Raw genomic sequence first — 14,973 nt, 5'->3', positions numbered from 1 at the left:
TTGCTAAAATTATCAACTTTTATAAAAAAAAAAAATCTGAAATTTTTTGAAAAATATCCTCAAAGTTTCCAATTTACAATATCCTATCTCATACAGGTGATTACGTAGCCAGATTAAGCATTCTAAATATGAATGCCAGGGGTCCATTGAATAGTTTAATACCCAATTTGCATAGGTTATTCAAAGTATGTGGCATGTACATAATCCATATTGTGGCATGTACATAATCCATAATTAAAAATGATTGCATAGGCTAGCCTAGATATTAGCAGTTAGGGGGGATAATCTGTTCAACTGTCTATAATGTCTGTTTAACTCCCCTGCATTCCACTCATAACTAACCCATGTTTTGAATCAGTCCTTTTGGAGAAACTGTGGTGTGGGGAACACTGGATACACTTTTAGCACAATACCTAAGTGGTGTGAATGGCCATGATGCTCTCATATATTTAAAATCTCATAAAAATATGAAAATATTGAAGGTCTCTTACCTGCACATCTGCACTCTTCAGCTTCCTTTCTCACACTGACACAACTAACAGATACCTGATATTGTTTATCTGGAGCAAGCATTATGACATCAATGGTCACATGATCACACATTGAGTAAGCTAGTTGTTGATCTGCAGTGAACATTATGACATCAGTGGTCACATGATCACGCATTGAGTAAGCCAGTTGTTTATCTGGAGTGACCATTATGACATCAGTGGTCACATGGTCATTTATAGAAAAAGCCGGTAGGAAAATAGTAGGATGTATCTAATCAAAACCATTTTAAACCATATACTTTTTTTCGGCATATTAAGGAATATTATCTATCAGTGTTTCTTCATAAAGGAAAGGACCACAAGTCCTCTAGCATTAGAATCATTAAACAGCATGGGAAGCAATCCAGGGCAGGTAGTTGCATTCTGACAATTGCCACAAGCCACAGCAATCAAAACACAGATGGTCTATTTATTATGCTGTGTGAATAAAAGCATTCCAATTTGCCACACATTGGCAGGCATTGCCACATTAAAACTTGTTAAACTTTTGGCTAAACAAGTTGTATTTGGTGTTACAGGCAAAATAATACATTGTATGAGATTGTGCCTCCTTAGTATGGGACAGGTTAAGCCATTGTTGCCCACTCTCCTGTTTTGGTAATAGAACCAAAAATCACATTAAGTATCATAGGATTTTTCACATCATGCCAAGTTTGTGGCAAACAGCCAAGATAGAAGGAGCATTCATAATACTTTCTTGTGCCATGATAATGCTAGTGATGTCAACAGGGTCTGCAAGTCAGGTTCTATTGTAGCTGTGATGCTTAGTGCCACATTGCATTTTCTCCAGTAGTGTATATATGCTGGAGATAACTCAATACTCTTCTGGCCAGACATCAATATGTGACACTACCCTTAGTCTTCTTTGCCACACAACCAAGACAAGAGTGGTAAGAAGGGCAGCTCACTTATATGTCCTATACTCTTGATGCTGGTACCAAGTACTTTGCCAATGTGTGTCTGTACATGCTGTCTTAGTGCAGTTTATCTGGATCTCCTGTGTGCCTGTATGGATGGCACAATACTTCTTCTTACTTAATGGTGTCCTTCCTCTTCCTTACTGGTGTCCTTCACAAATATCAGAGCAACAGACTGAAAACCCAGGACAGACCGACCAACCAAGATTGCACAAACAACCAGGGAGTGGGACTTGCACCAGAGTTTCAAAGGAAATCCAACTGCTTAATACTGGCATTAGAAGCAAATGAACAAGCTTTGAGCATGTGTTGGTAGATCACTCTACTGACACCAATAGATCACATCAAATGTAGTTGCATGTCTAAAAATAGGTAAACTACATATAAAAATTGTAGTTTGACTATCGTGTATGAGGGGAATACTGCCTACTACATTTTTTGTTTGAGGAGCTATAGCCTGATAGATTCTCGTTATTATTTGAGGAGATATAGCCTGACTTTTTTTCTAACTGCTACACATTGACTACATTTTACTGTCATAAGTAAGTGTATATGAACAAAATAACTTTAGCTTTATCTGATCAGATTTTACAGTAAAGCAGAGGATTTGATTTTGGATCAGCCCACAAACTCTTGTGCTACCTGTAAGGAATTATTTTGATCATGTTGTATTTCTTCTTCAGCATGAAGTTACTAGCACATGGCGATACAGCAAATACCACTGGACTATACAAATGGAAACACTGATGGAATTTAAAATAATTACAATCATTTTAACAATGTTCTGGATAGTTGTTTTATACCAGTGATGTAGCTCCTTTTGTTGCAGGCAATACCTGAATTTCTGTAAGACATTTTTATATAGATGTTTAATTACAGAGCATGGAGTCCCAGCAACTGCTGAGGTGTCCAGGGTGTGTAAGGGCCCCAAGAAGTCAAAACTTCTGAACTTATTCTCAACTGTCCATAATATAGATATTTAAACAAGGAATGTGTAAATCTAATTGTAATGTATGTTTAGACTACATTTAAGTCTTTGGAAACCTACTTGTCTATATTATAAGTTTATTTTAAATTTGTTATAAATATATATAAGTGTGATATGTCTCAGTGGCTCTTCTAGAAAACATGACAACTTGTGTCACAGTTGTAGTATTTTTTCCTTTTCAAAAACTCCCTTGGTTTTAGATAAAACATTTGTTACTTCATAGCAGGAACAGGAATACAACGATACAAACAATTTCTTTTAATATTTATTTCGACTCTCACTTGCATTTTCCTTCATGCCAAAAATAACTTTTACTATTGAGATTACTAGCCAACCCTGATAAGCAGTGAACAGTGACACATTTTAAAAAAATTATATCAATTTATGTCTCCCTGGAACGATTTTTGTTACTGTAAATGTGGCCTTCATGGCTGGGGAAGGAATAACTATTTGGGTTTTTGATAGGGCTCAACACTAAAATAGATGAGAACCCAATTAAACAAACGAGTCAACACATAATGCTTATTCATTTATTTATTGAGTAAAATGTAAAGGTACATATTTGTGAAAGTATGGGAACCTGTGGGATTCTCAATTCATTTGATGGGGAAAATAATCAGGTGTTTCAGTCAACTGGATGATAAGCAAGTGTGAGTTCTTATTTTAAAATTAAAATATTTTAAAAACGGAAACGTGGCTCTTTACTGTGCAAGTCTGCTCTTAGCAACAGAGGTTAGTTAAAGCGCGTCATGGCTGAAACATATGAAATTTCTGAATAACCTTTAAAAAACAGAACTGTTCCTAAAGAGTTAAATCCCTACACATACAGTGGAGTTGACATGTATGGGAATTCTGAGTTCTAATAGCAATTGCCTCAGGACAATGTCAAGGTATGGCCCACGAACTGTAGAGTCATGCACACTTGACCCTAGACAATGTTTATCTACCAAAAAAATGGTTAAAGCAGAAGTTAAGTTTAAATTAAGTCCTTAATTCCTTAGAAATATTATGGAAGGACCTGAAAGTTGGAAGTTAATGTGAGGAAACCATGAACATCCTTGAGCTGAAAGCGGGACTGTGTGGTACGCTATTATGCTCCTCCAGGCAGCATGCACGTCCACTATTCCAGTCACAACCAGGGCATATATACATATTAGGTGTTTGAAGGGCAGTGCCTAGGCATGTGGGCTGGCTGTCCCTCGCGCATGCACTAAATCTACTGGCACAAGGGGCGGGATGAGGCCTGGTGCCTAGAGCAGAAACCTGATCTAAAACAGCCTTGATTACAACCGTAGAGTAGTACTACACTACTCAATATGTGAACCGTGGGGATGTTCCTGCAGTTGATTATTAATACTATAACTCTCTGGTTGTTGGCGTTGTAGGGTGTATCACAGCAATAATGTGTACAGAGACATTAGTTAACGCAACTTTTCACTACAGACAGCAGGGTGTCAAACTGCTGGGGTTACAGTTTTTGCAGTAGCTTGAGACCATTATTATTCCGCTTTCTGTGAGGGACTGGGAGACACTAGGAGGAAGCAAATGATGAAACTGTGGCTCTATAACATCACAATGTGCTACCCCTGACAGCCTGTATTTGCTAAATGTTGAAGGGCGCAGTTGGATTATCTCAGGCCAGAGGAGAGAAGTCATATCCTTAACCAGGGTCAGAACTGTGCCTGGCGGGATATCGGGAAAAAAACGGTGGGCCTTAACCTTAATAGGCCCCGCCGGGCCCGTCCCCTCTCCATTTGGATACTACATAAAAAAAGTTTTTTAAAAAGGTCGTCGTGCAGTCTCCTTGTGCCTCACGTCAGGCGTGCTGAGTGGCGCTTTCATTCATTAGCGAGCTCCGCGCGGTCACAGTAGGCGCCCCGGCATTAAAAATGTCAAGTTCGGCCAAAGCCCAGACGTGAGTGTGAGTGCCCGGTTCCCAGGCTGCTCCTGAACATATGGACACAGCGGGTGCCTGAAAGACCTGGCCTTGTGCCAACAGGAAATTCCATCCCACCACAATGAATGGCGCGCTGGCCTGAGAAAATATATATATATATAATATATATATATATATATAATAGAGAACATGTGCACTAATATGTGAATTTCTCCAAGGGAAAGGACATACACACGGTGTGAGTGTACAAACTGATACATATCTCATACACATCTCATAACGGATAATATTGTTTACTTTTATTGTTGGACTGAAATCTGCCGAGGCAGGTCTGGACTGAAAAATTACAAAATAGGAGCTGACATTTCAGGTACATCAGAGCCCAAACAAGCCCACTAAAATACTGACTTTCTATGGGGCCTTAATAGCAGCCCCTCTTGGCATTTGCCAGACCCCACAGATTGCCAGTCCGGGCCCCAAACCAGCTGCCCCTATCTGTCGTCCCTTCTTCTACTGTCAGTTTATATGTTTGCGTTTGTATATAATGTCCCTGCTTTAAGGGAATCAATGGGGGGGGGGATTATGATCCGACCTCTGGGTGGCTGCTAAATAAAAGCTCTGGCATAAGTGCCTGAGTATTACTCAGGTAACGTTCCATTATTCACATATAGGCTGACGAAGCCTTTGGTCCTCTAAGCATAATAAATCGTCTTCATTGAAAAAAACTGCTGTGCTAGCTATTAGACAAAGAATAATCCAAAACATCTTTTGATTCTCCTGTCACTTATCTCTTCTCCTGTCAGAATGGCAACAGGAAAAGAATGATGGGTAAACCAGGTGTTATGGAATATTTCCTGTCCCCTGTTGAGAATTTTTGGCGGAAAAATAATCTACCCACCGAGATATATATATATATCGGTAAAATTTTTGCGCTGTTTAGTAAACAGGCATTAATGTGTGCGTAGCGTTTTTTCAGCAAATGCGAAGAACATTTGCGCAAGAAAATTCACAAATTTATATGTACCGTAGGTTAGTAAAGTGGCAAAAAGCATATTTGGCGACCAATTTGTCTCACATTTTTGTGCACATATTTTTATTGTGGCTTTAGTAAACGGACCCCAAATATGTGTGTGTGTGTGTAATATGGTTTCTTTAAAACAAACAAGTAAACATTTGCCCGTTCTAGTTTTGTATAAATAATACGTTTTTTTTTTTTTTTTTTTTAAATTTTGTTAGAGCCTGTGAACAAACTGTAAAACAGCGCACCGCAAACCTCTTATACCCTTAGAAAATAGTGCTAAAATCGAATTTTCCCAATTTAATCAAAACAACTAGGGATGCACCGAATCCACTATTTTGGATTCGGCCGAACCCTCGAATCCTTCTTGAAAGATTCAGCCAAATACAGAATCCGAATCCTAATTTGCATATGCAAATTATGGATGGGAATGGGAAAACATTTTTTACTTCCTTGTTTTGTGACAAAAAGTCACGTGATTTCCCTCCCTACCACTAATTGGCATATGCGGAATCGGTTCGGGCAGTCAGAAGGATTCGGCCGAATCCTGCTGAGAAAGGTCGAATCCCGAAACGAATCCTGTATTCGGTGCATCCCTATAAACAACACCTTTTCACAATCAAAAACTAACATTCCCAGAAGTGGTATTAAACAAGGTGCATAAAAAGGATCCCTACTAATAATGCAATCAAAATGATTAAAAAATAAATGTATGTATGTGTTAATTACTGCCTACAGCGGGGAAAGTTAACCTCTTGAAGTACATGCTGGTGTTAAATATTAGTAATAAAAAATCCAACCTTTTTTACTCATGAGCAACAATCGGATGTAAAAAGAGTTGGGGAGCAACACAGGCATGAAAATAGTCCATTGTGGTGCCAAAAAAGGGCAGTGATTGGCCATTTGGTAGCCCATATGTGGACTGGCAACCTACAGGAGGTTCTGTTTGGCAGTACAGTAGGGTTTTTCTGCAAACAAAACTTGCCTCCAGGTCAGGAATTCAAAAATAAGCCCCTGATTTGAGGCCACTGGGTACAACATCCAAGGGTTTGTGAGCAACATGTTGCTCATGAGTCACTGGTTGGGGATCACTGGCCTAGAGCAACTGCAGTTGGTAGTGGCTAGAAAAGAAAATGTAAAAATTGCAACACATCTGATTATTAAAATATAATTTTATTTATTTGCAGGTTTTTTGCTTTGACCTCACTCAGAATGCTATTTTTCGTGGCATTTGGGCTAATGATAATCATTTGTGCAGACCAGTGGAAGAACAAGTTATGGCCTGAACTAGGAGGTAAGAAGGATTCTAGATATGATCGTACATTACGTGTGTGCTTCTGTCCATTCACATGAATTTATGTAGTTAAAGGGATACTGTCATTGGAAAACATGTGTTTTTCAAAACACATCCGTTAATAGTGCTGCTAAAGCAGAATTCTGCACTCAAATCTTTTTTTCAAAAGAGCAAACTCTTTTTTTTTTTTTTTTTTTATATTCAATTTTGAAATCTGACATGGGGCAAGAGCTAGACATATTGCACAGGAGCCCCCAGTCATGTGACTTGTGCTCTGATAAACTTCAGTCACTCGTTACTGCTGCACTGCAAGTTGGAGTGATATCTCCCCAGCAGCCCATCAGCAGAACGATGGTCAGGTAATCGGATACCAGCTCCACGGTAGATACAAGAACAGCAGTTAATAGTAAAAATCCATGTCCCACTTTGACCCCTTCAGTTACTTTTTGTAGGATAAACAACAGCCTGTCCAGAATCCATAATGTAGAAATGGCTCTTTCTGAAAGCACATGACTATGCAAAATGACCTGAGATGGTTGCCTACACCAATATTACAACAACAAAAAAATACACTTATTGGTTCAGGAATTAAATTTATATGGAAGAGTGAATTATTTGTAATGTAAACCATGTAATTTAGAAAAAAAAATCTATACCATAAAAATCATGACAGTCCTTTTAATGTAATGCTGGTTTTACCCACAGGGTTAGGGTTCTGATGTTTTCAGTATGATCATGTATCTGCTCAAATTATCTGGAATGAATATGCAACATCTGACCACTCACAACCTCTTTACATGCCAGGGCAAAACTGAAAGTAAGTTCTAACTGCAGTTTTCCAAGAGAGCTTATCGGCTCACAGCAAAGTCTTCCCTGGGTCAGGATAGGCCAGGATAAAGACAGGCCCCATATTTCCTACTCATGCAGATAAACCAAAGGCTGCTTCCTTTTTTATGCTTTTAGCATGATGATATATTTTATGAAAATTATCTGTTATGAACATTATGTTCCATTATGTCCCTATCAGCACACACACGTGCTTTATTGGTCTGGACAAAATTTGAAAGACGCATGATTCTGCCTAGCAACAGTTCGCTTAGCCTAGCAGATCATAGTCGATCAGACTCTGGGTCACAAAGTCAAGCAAAATATAGTATATCATTTTTGTTCATGTTCTTGTACTGGGATATAGGTGTCTTATACAAGTTTGTCAGAATGCAACAGACCCCCCCCCCATGCATCCAAGGGATTATGATTATGGCTAAACCACCCAAGGAGTTGTGATGTATGAGTCTTGAGTATATACAGATGCTCAAAACATAAGATCTGGCATGTCTAGACTATTTCTTCGATGAGTTTTAGTTGTCGTAGCTTACTACATGTGTGATAAAGTTTTTGGTGGTGTTGCAGCTGGGCTTGATGTATCCAAGGCTGCTCTGTGTTCCAGAGCTATGCTATCATGCAGCTGATATATGGGTCAGCGTGAACAACTTTTTGAGGAACCTTCTGCTCTTCAAAACTGAAAACCCGGGCAAGGTATTTTGCATACTATGCTAAACTACTCAAACTATTTACATGGCTTTATAGCTTCTGTGAGATGTTGTTGAAATGGTGACACGCACCCATCCCCGCAGCCTTCTATCATGGAAAATAATTAAATTATGGTTTCTTAAATGAAAACAATTTTTTTTGTCGGCTTTATAAGTGAGCAAACAGATCTATTTGGCAGGACTGCCAAACAAGAGGATTTTATGCCCAGTATGGCCACTGAGGTGGTTGTCAGAATGGTTTAATCTGGGCCCCATTTGGGTCAGCAATTGGATCACCATAGGGGTGTTTGTAAGAGCTGGTGGTGCAATAGGTCACCAACCAGATAATGATTGGGAATGATGTCGTTTTGACCTATGTAACACCAATAATTGTTCATTTGCAGTATGTAGTGGCTGAGTCATTTATCCATTATAGGCCTGTGTGTGGCCCACTTATATGGATTGTTGTTTATATCCTATAATAATATTGTGGCTAGAGTTGCCACCCGGCCAGTATTTTACCGGCCTAGCCGGTAAACACCTGCCGGGGCCGGTATTACAAATTTACCGGCAATGCAGTTGCCGGTAATTTGCAATACCCTTTAAAAAAAAAAGCCCCTGGCCTGCCCCCAATTCGCACAGAACTTACCCTTTTTCCAGCGCTGTGGACATCGCTGCTATGTTGCTCCGCCCCTTTTGTGGAATTCCACATAGCCCCACCCCCCTTTTGCATCATGGGCCGTCCCACTTTTGGTGCTCGCCCCCCACTGGCTGGTAATATTTTTCAATAAAGGTGGCAACCCTAATTGTGGCTAATTGTGGGGCATGCACCCAAATACACACTTTAGAGAATTGACTAATACTTGCTATAAATAAACACTATAGAACAACCAAGAATTGGTTTGGGCCAAGAAAAGAATTTACTGAATTTCTCCGTTGCATGTATTTATTTATGGATCTAAACATATTGCATGTTTCTTTTCCCATATGCAGTTCTGCCTTTTGGTCTGCAGCTTTCCTGACATTCCTAGCTGTTCTTGGTGGATACATTCCTGGTGTGTTCTGTCATATTTGCTTTGTAAGTTGAACATCTTCGCTTGTAAAGGATATTTGTACCAAAGAAATAAATATAAACATATTTAGGGAAAGACCTGGTAAATCAGTAGTTCATCCCAGCAAAAATAGTATTTAATTTATACATTAAAACCAGCTAATAATATTTAGTTCTGCCTTCTGCCCTCTATTCTGCTTCTGAGCTGGACCTGGGGTTCAGTATAGAGGTTGTCCTGTGGGGTTCAGAGAAGTAGAATGTGATAAAAATAGATTCCACAATCTATTCACGGTGTTTGACAAGTGATATCCTCTTCTCTGTTTTTCAAACATCATGGATATGCCATCAGGACCATGTCCTATTGCCCTCGGCAAAACCCCAAAACACTGTTCTCTGCACTATAACTCATTATACTGTTTTTTTTTTGCCATCCACAGTACTTTTTCTTCTGCTTTGGCCTCTTGCCATATATCACCAGCTAAGGCGGCGTATATACCAGAAGCTGGAACCAGCCCTGTAGCCTTATTAACCAAGATAATTCAGATGTTACATTCTATGATCATGATCCAAAAGCTTAGAGACACCATTGCCTGACCCACCTCCAGTTTCAGGACCATAAGTTTACTATTTGGCCATAGGGACTTTAAAGGAGAACTAAAGCTGAACTAAAGAAGTAGCCTAGAAATGTTGTACATTATGTTTAGGGTTCTTTACCAGCTCAAGGCAATCCCTAATGTAGATGAGGAGGCTAAGATCCTGATGCAAATAGAAAAGGGCGCTAGTCTGGGTAAAGTAATGACAATGGGGGATTTTAATTACCCAGCTATTGACTGGAGCAACAATACTGCCAGATCAGTTAATGGGAGCCTACCAGATAAAAAGCTATTCTGGACCTAGTGATCTCAAATGACCCAGAACTTAAAGCAAATGTGCAAGTCATTGAACCCCTGTGTAATAGTGACCATAATGTTGTATTATTTAATGTCTGGTGCAAAAACCAAATATATACTGGGGCAACAAAACCATGAAAAGCTAATTTTAGTGCCTTGAGGGCTGCCTTACAGAATATTGATTGGGGCATTAAGTTTTCAGCTAAAAACACAGAACAGAAATGATTGTCATTTAAAATGATTACTGTTATCAATTTATTCCCTTAAAGAGTAAATGTAGAAGCTCTAAGAATCATCCTATGCGGCTTAATGCAGAAGTAAAGAAGTTAATAGGAAAGAAGAGAAAGGCATTTAAAAACTACAAATCTGTTGGACAGAAGCTGCATTTAATGAATATAAACACTGTAATAAATGTTGTAAATCAGCAATCCGAAAGGCAAAGAAAGGAAATGAAGAGTTAATTGCAGTGGAGATGAAAATATATATAAATATATTATATTAAATATATTATATATATATATATATATATATATATATATATATATATATATATATATATATATATATTATATATATATATATATATATATATATATATATATATATATATAATTCTCTCCCTGAATCAGTTGTACAGGCTGATACATTAGATAGCTTTAAGAAGGGGTTGGGTGGTGTTTAGCAAGTGAGGGAATACAGGGTTATGGGAGATGGCTCATAGTACAAATTGATCCAGGGACTAGTCCGATTGCCATTTTGGAGTCAGGAAGGAATTTTTTCCCCTCTGAGGCAGATTGGAGAGGCTTCAGATGGGTTTTTTTTGCCTAGCAGCAACTAGCAGTTAGGTAGATTAAAAAAGAAAAAAAACTAAAAGGTTGAACTTAATGGACGTATGTCTTTTTTCAACCTTACTGACTATGTTACAATATAGAGCAGCACCCCTTTCTTTGGAGTGGTTGTTTGCCTTTGAGTTAATGCTTAGTGTGATGTAGAGAGTGATTTTGAGACAATTCACATATGATTTTCATTTTTTATTCATTTTTTTATTAAGTCGTACTGTTCAGGCCCTCTCCTATTCATATTCCAGTCTCTTATTCCAATCAATGCATGGTTGCTAGAGAAATTTGGACCCTAGCAACCAGATTGCTGAAACTGCAAACTGGAGAGCTGCTGAATAAAAAGCTAAATAAGTTAAAAATCACAAATAATAAAAAATGAAAACCAATTGTGAATAGTTTCGGAATATCACACTCTACATTATTTTAAAAGCAAATTTCAAGGTGAACAACCCCTTTAGGTGTGATAAAACCACAGACTGAAGGTCACCCTTAAAACACTGTCTGACCCCATTCTTCTTATCTGTCCAACTGGAAGAAGAGTCCTGCAGTGACAGCTGTACAATTTTGCTGATTCTAATCTTTTTGGTTTTTTTTTAAACTCTACTGTTTCTTCAGTCAGGGACAATGCTAGGTGCTGAAGGAATTGGGGCACAGGCCCAAAAACAGTTGTGAAAATATGAGGAACATTAATTCCTATGTTCTCTAATTTTGCTCTTCTTACTGTATTTTCACTTCTATATTTTTAAAACAAATTTTGCTTTATGTACTTTTTCCTCTTACTCTATTATTTCTCTCACACATATTACTCTGAACCTTTCCTCTTCTGCTCTTCCTTTGTCATATACGCAGCTTCTAGTAATAGTCATATAAAGTCATCCTTAACTTATTTTCTTTTTCTTCCTTCCTTTTTTATTTTATCTCCCTTTTCCTTTTTTCTCCCCATCTTATCAACTCCCATTTTTTTTGTTTTCGCTATTTTTGGTATTGCTTTTTTAATTCATATTTAGTCTCTTCTCTCTACATTTCCTTTTTTTTTTATCCACTGATGTTCACCTCCTCCTCTTTCTCCCATTTTGTTTTCTTTCTGGTATGCCATTATCCTTTGCCTTTTCTTAGTTTTCTGCCCTTTTACTATTCCGTGCTTTCTCTTTCTTCCCCAAACTAGCAGTGTAGCTGTGAAAAATATATTTTGCAAAAATATTAATCCACTTTCCTCATACTGAATATGGCAGTGGTATTGTGAAATATGGACCATATCCCTGTGAACTAAAATACATTACTGTGAAACATTCATGTTTCACATTAAATTCTTCCTTGAGATTGTGTTATAAAGGTTTTTTTCTTGTTTTCCTCCAGATTTTTGCTGCGTGTATGTGCCAGCGAGTGCACTGAGCATACAGCCTTCAAACCATGAAGTGGAATGGCTGGAAGATCCCAGGAATAACCATTATAAACACAATCTTCAGCCCATTAACCCAGTGTGAGAATGCTTGGTGGAGAATCCATACCTGCAGGAGGACTGTTGTGTTTATCTACATAAAGATAATGTTATATGCTATGTGCTTCCAGTTTAGCGTTACTGAACCTTTAGATAAATTGATGCTATATACTGGGTGTGTGATTCATTGAACCCCCCAAAAGTCTGTATATATTATTTGTTTGTTAAAACAGTAGACAATTGAGATTTTGAGTATCGTTTATTGCCCAGGAACAAAGTGAATAAGAATAAACCTTGGCAGGTTGTTCTGCTTCCAACATTTTTTTCAATTCAGTTGTTTTCAGATAGTTCAGAAATCGACTTTTTTTTCAATTGCTATTTACTATTTGTGGCAGCTCTGAGAGGGGATCAGACTCTGTAAACTGTTCTAAATTGATACATTAGTTGCTATATTCCTTATCTTTGGCCCTGCTAAGTACAATATCTGAGTTTCATGAAAGGCTATGGATATAATAGATACAATAGTTGCTTGTATTCCCACAGATGCTTCTGAGAAATGTATCAACTCACGTAGCAAACTGTAACACTTAACAGATTCTGCACCTGGATTACTGAGATGTCAGACAGGACATTAAAGGGAACCTGCTACTGTAAGAAATAATTCCCAATTCATTTTTACTGTTTGCCAAGCAAAATAAACTTTACTTAAACTATATAAATTATTTAAATCCTGTTTCCTTCAGTTTTGGAATTCACAATCATAGCAAGCAAGTAGGTTCCATTTCATGAACACTGTTATTAAGGCAAACTTTGCATCATCCTAATATCTTATGTGCCATATGGCCATGCACAGGCTACACAATTAGATTTGAGAAGGGAGGGGAATGAGAGGATATTAGAGACATCTAGAAAGTGCAGAATGGAAAGTGAATTAATTTCCTGTCCCACCTCTAGGCCTGAGGCATGCTACTTTTTAAAAGGTGCCCTTTATCAATCTTCATGCAACAAGCAAGCTGAACCCGTGTTTTTTTTCAACAGGCTGACATTTGGATCACAATCAAAATAACGCAGGGCATCAGGGCGAGGACCATATCAACCAGCTGATACACTCCTATTCCCAATGGAAATTTTAAATTTGCCAGATAGATAGCTGCCAATTTTTGGGCAAGATATCAGTCAGGCAGGCCCATTGATGGGGCCCCATTGAGGCAATAATATGCCGGTCCATATATGACCACCTGTATGGCCAACTTAAGACGAATTGTAATTGGTCTTACAATGGTTTTTTTAATATTTTTTTTTCTTATGCAGCTCCCCATTTTGGAATTTAAACTACAATATGATCTTGTTGCCCTTGGCCAATATGGTGTAGAATAAAAATGTAAAAACGATATGGTAGTAAGTTGTTATTATGTTAGGTATCAAATTATTAGAAACAACTGGAGTTGGAACATAGCACCCAGATAGTGTGAGCGTTAGTCCTTTAACTCACAGCAACTCAAGTCACTTCAAGTGACAACTTTAAACTTTGATCCCACACACTTACTTAAAATATAACTTTTAATGAGGAAAATAGTTAAAATCTAAAACGCACCATATGTGACCAATTCACCACAACTCAACACACCCACTGCATTTATTAGCGCAGTGTTGGACCGTGTCCATAAAAACACAAAGCTCTACCATCTGTCCACCTTTTGCAGTCTTTCAGTACAAAACCAAAATCGGAATGTTATAAACGCCTTTACATTTTAGCAATTAGCAAGCCACAGTAGCCTGCCCCCTCCCTTCCTTTCCTGGATGGTGCAACCTGCCTGTCTATGGAGGGAGCGGTCGGAGCTACTCTCACCACCGTCCACCTATGTTGCCCTACGTGTTTCCACTTGAATGGCTTCTTCAGGAGTATAGGTGGTACATGGTTGTGGCTTTCCAGTAGAATAAGAATGGCCCAAATCCACTAATTTACTAATTGTCAGTGCTGGACTCCAAATGACAAATCAAATACCCTAACAGCAACTTCCCCCTGTCCCCTTCCCAAAAAAATGATTATCTTCAGCTGTCCAGCAGTCTTATATTAAAGGGCTTCTGTCATGATTTTTATGGTGTGGTTTTATAACTAAACTACACTTTGTACATAGCAAATAATTCATTCTACCATTTAAAAAAGTATTCTTAATAAATAAAACCAATAGTCATTGTGTCTGATCCTGTGCTTTCAGAAAGAGCCAGCATTTCACAATGGGACTGCTTTCAGCTATTGTTTCAGTGAAACTGATGAGATTTCAATGCATGATTGTGCTGGAGAGACACGTTTTCCATGGCAGAATCCCTTTAACATTTGGTTAGTCAGGCATTCAGGATTCAACCAAATACTGCAAAATAGAGGCTTGGTTCCTAAGGTCCTGGCAGGACCAAATCTGAACCCTTAACAAGGACAGTTCCTATATAGTCTCATGACATGTAAAATTCAGGAAGCTTATGTAGGGTTGGACAGTAGACTGGAGCAGTATGGGCTCACGAGAGAAACTGGTGTCAAGACAACATTTTCCAGGTCCTGCCCA

General features: G+C 38.3%; 1 pseudogene; it reads left to right on the top strand.

Annotated features, from left to right (window-relative positions):
- Positions 1–13,127, top strand: part of LOC121398140 — a 123,940-nt pseudogene extending 110,813 nt beyond the window's left edge.
- The last annotated feature ends 1,846 nt before the right edge of the window (positions 13,128–14,973 follow it).

This window comes from Xenopus laevis, chromosome 9_10L (genome assembly GCF_017654675.1).
Source record: "Xenopus laevis strain J_2021 chromosome 9_10L, Xenopus_laevis_v10.1, whole genome shotgun sequence".
In the NCBI taxonomy this organism is placed as follows: domain Eukaryota; kingdom Metazoa; phylum Chordata; class Amphibia; order Anura; family Pipidae; genus Xenopus; species Xenopus laevis.
This window is presented reverse-complemented; position numbering and strand designations above follow the sequence as displayed.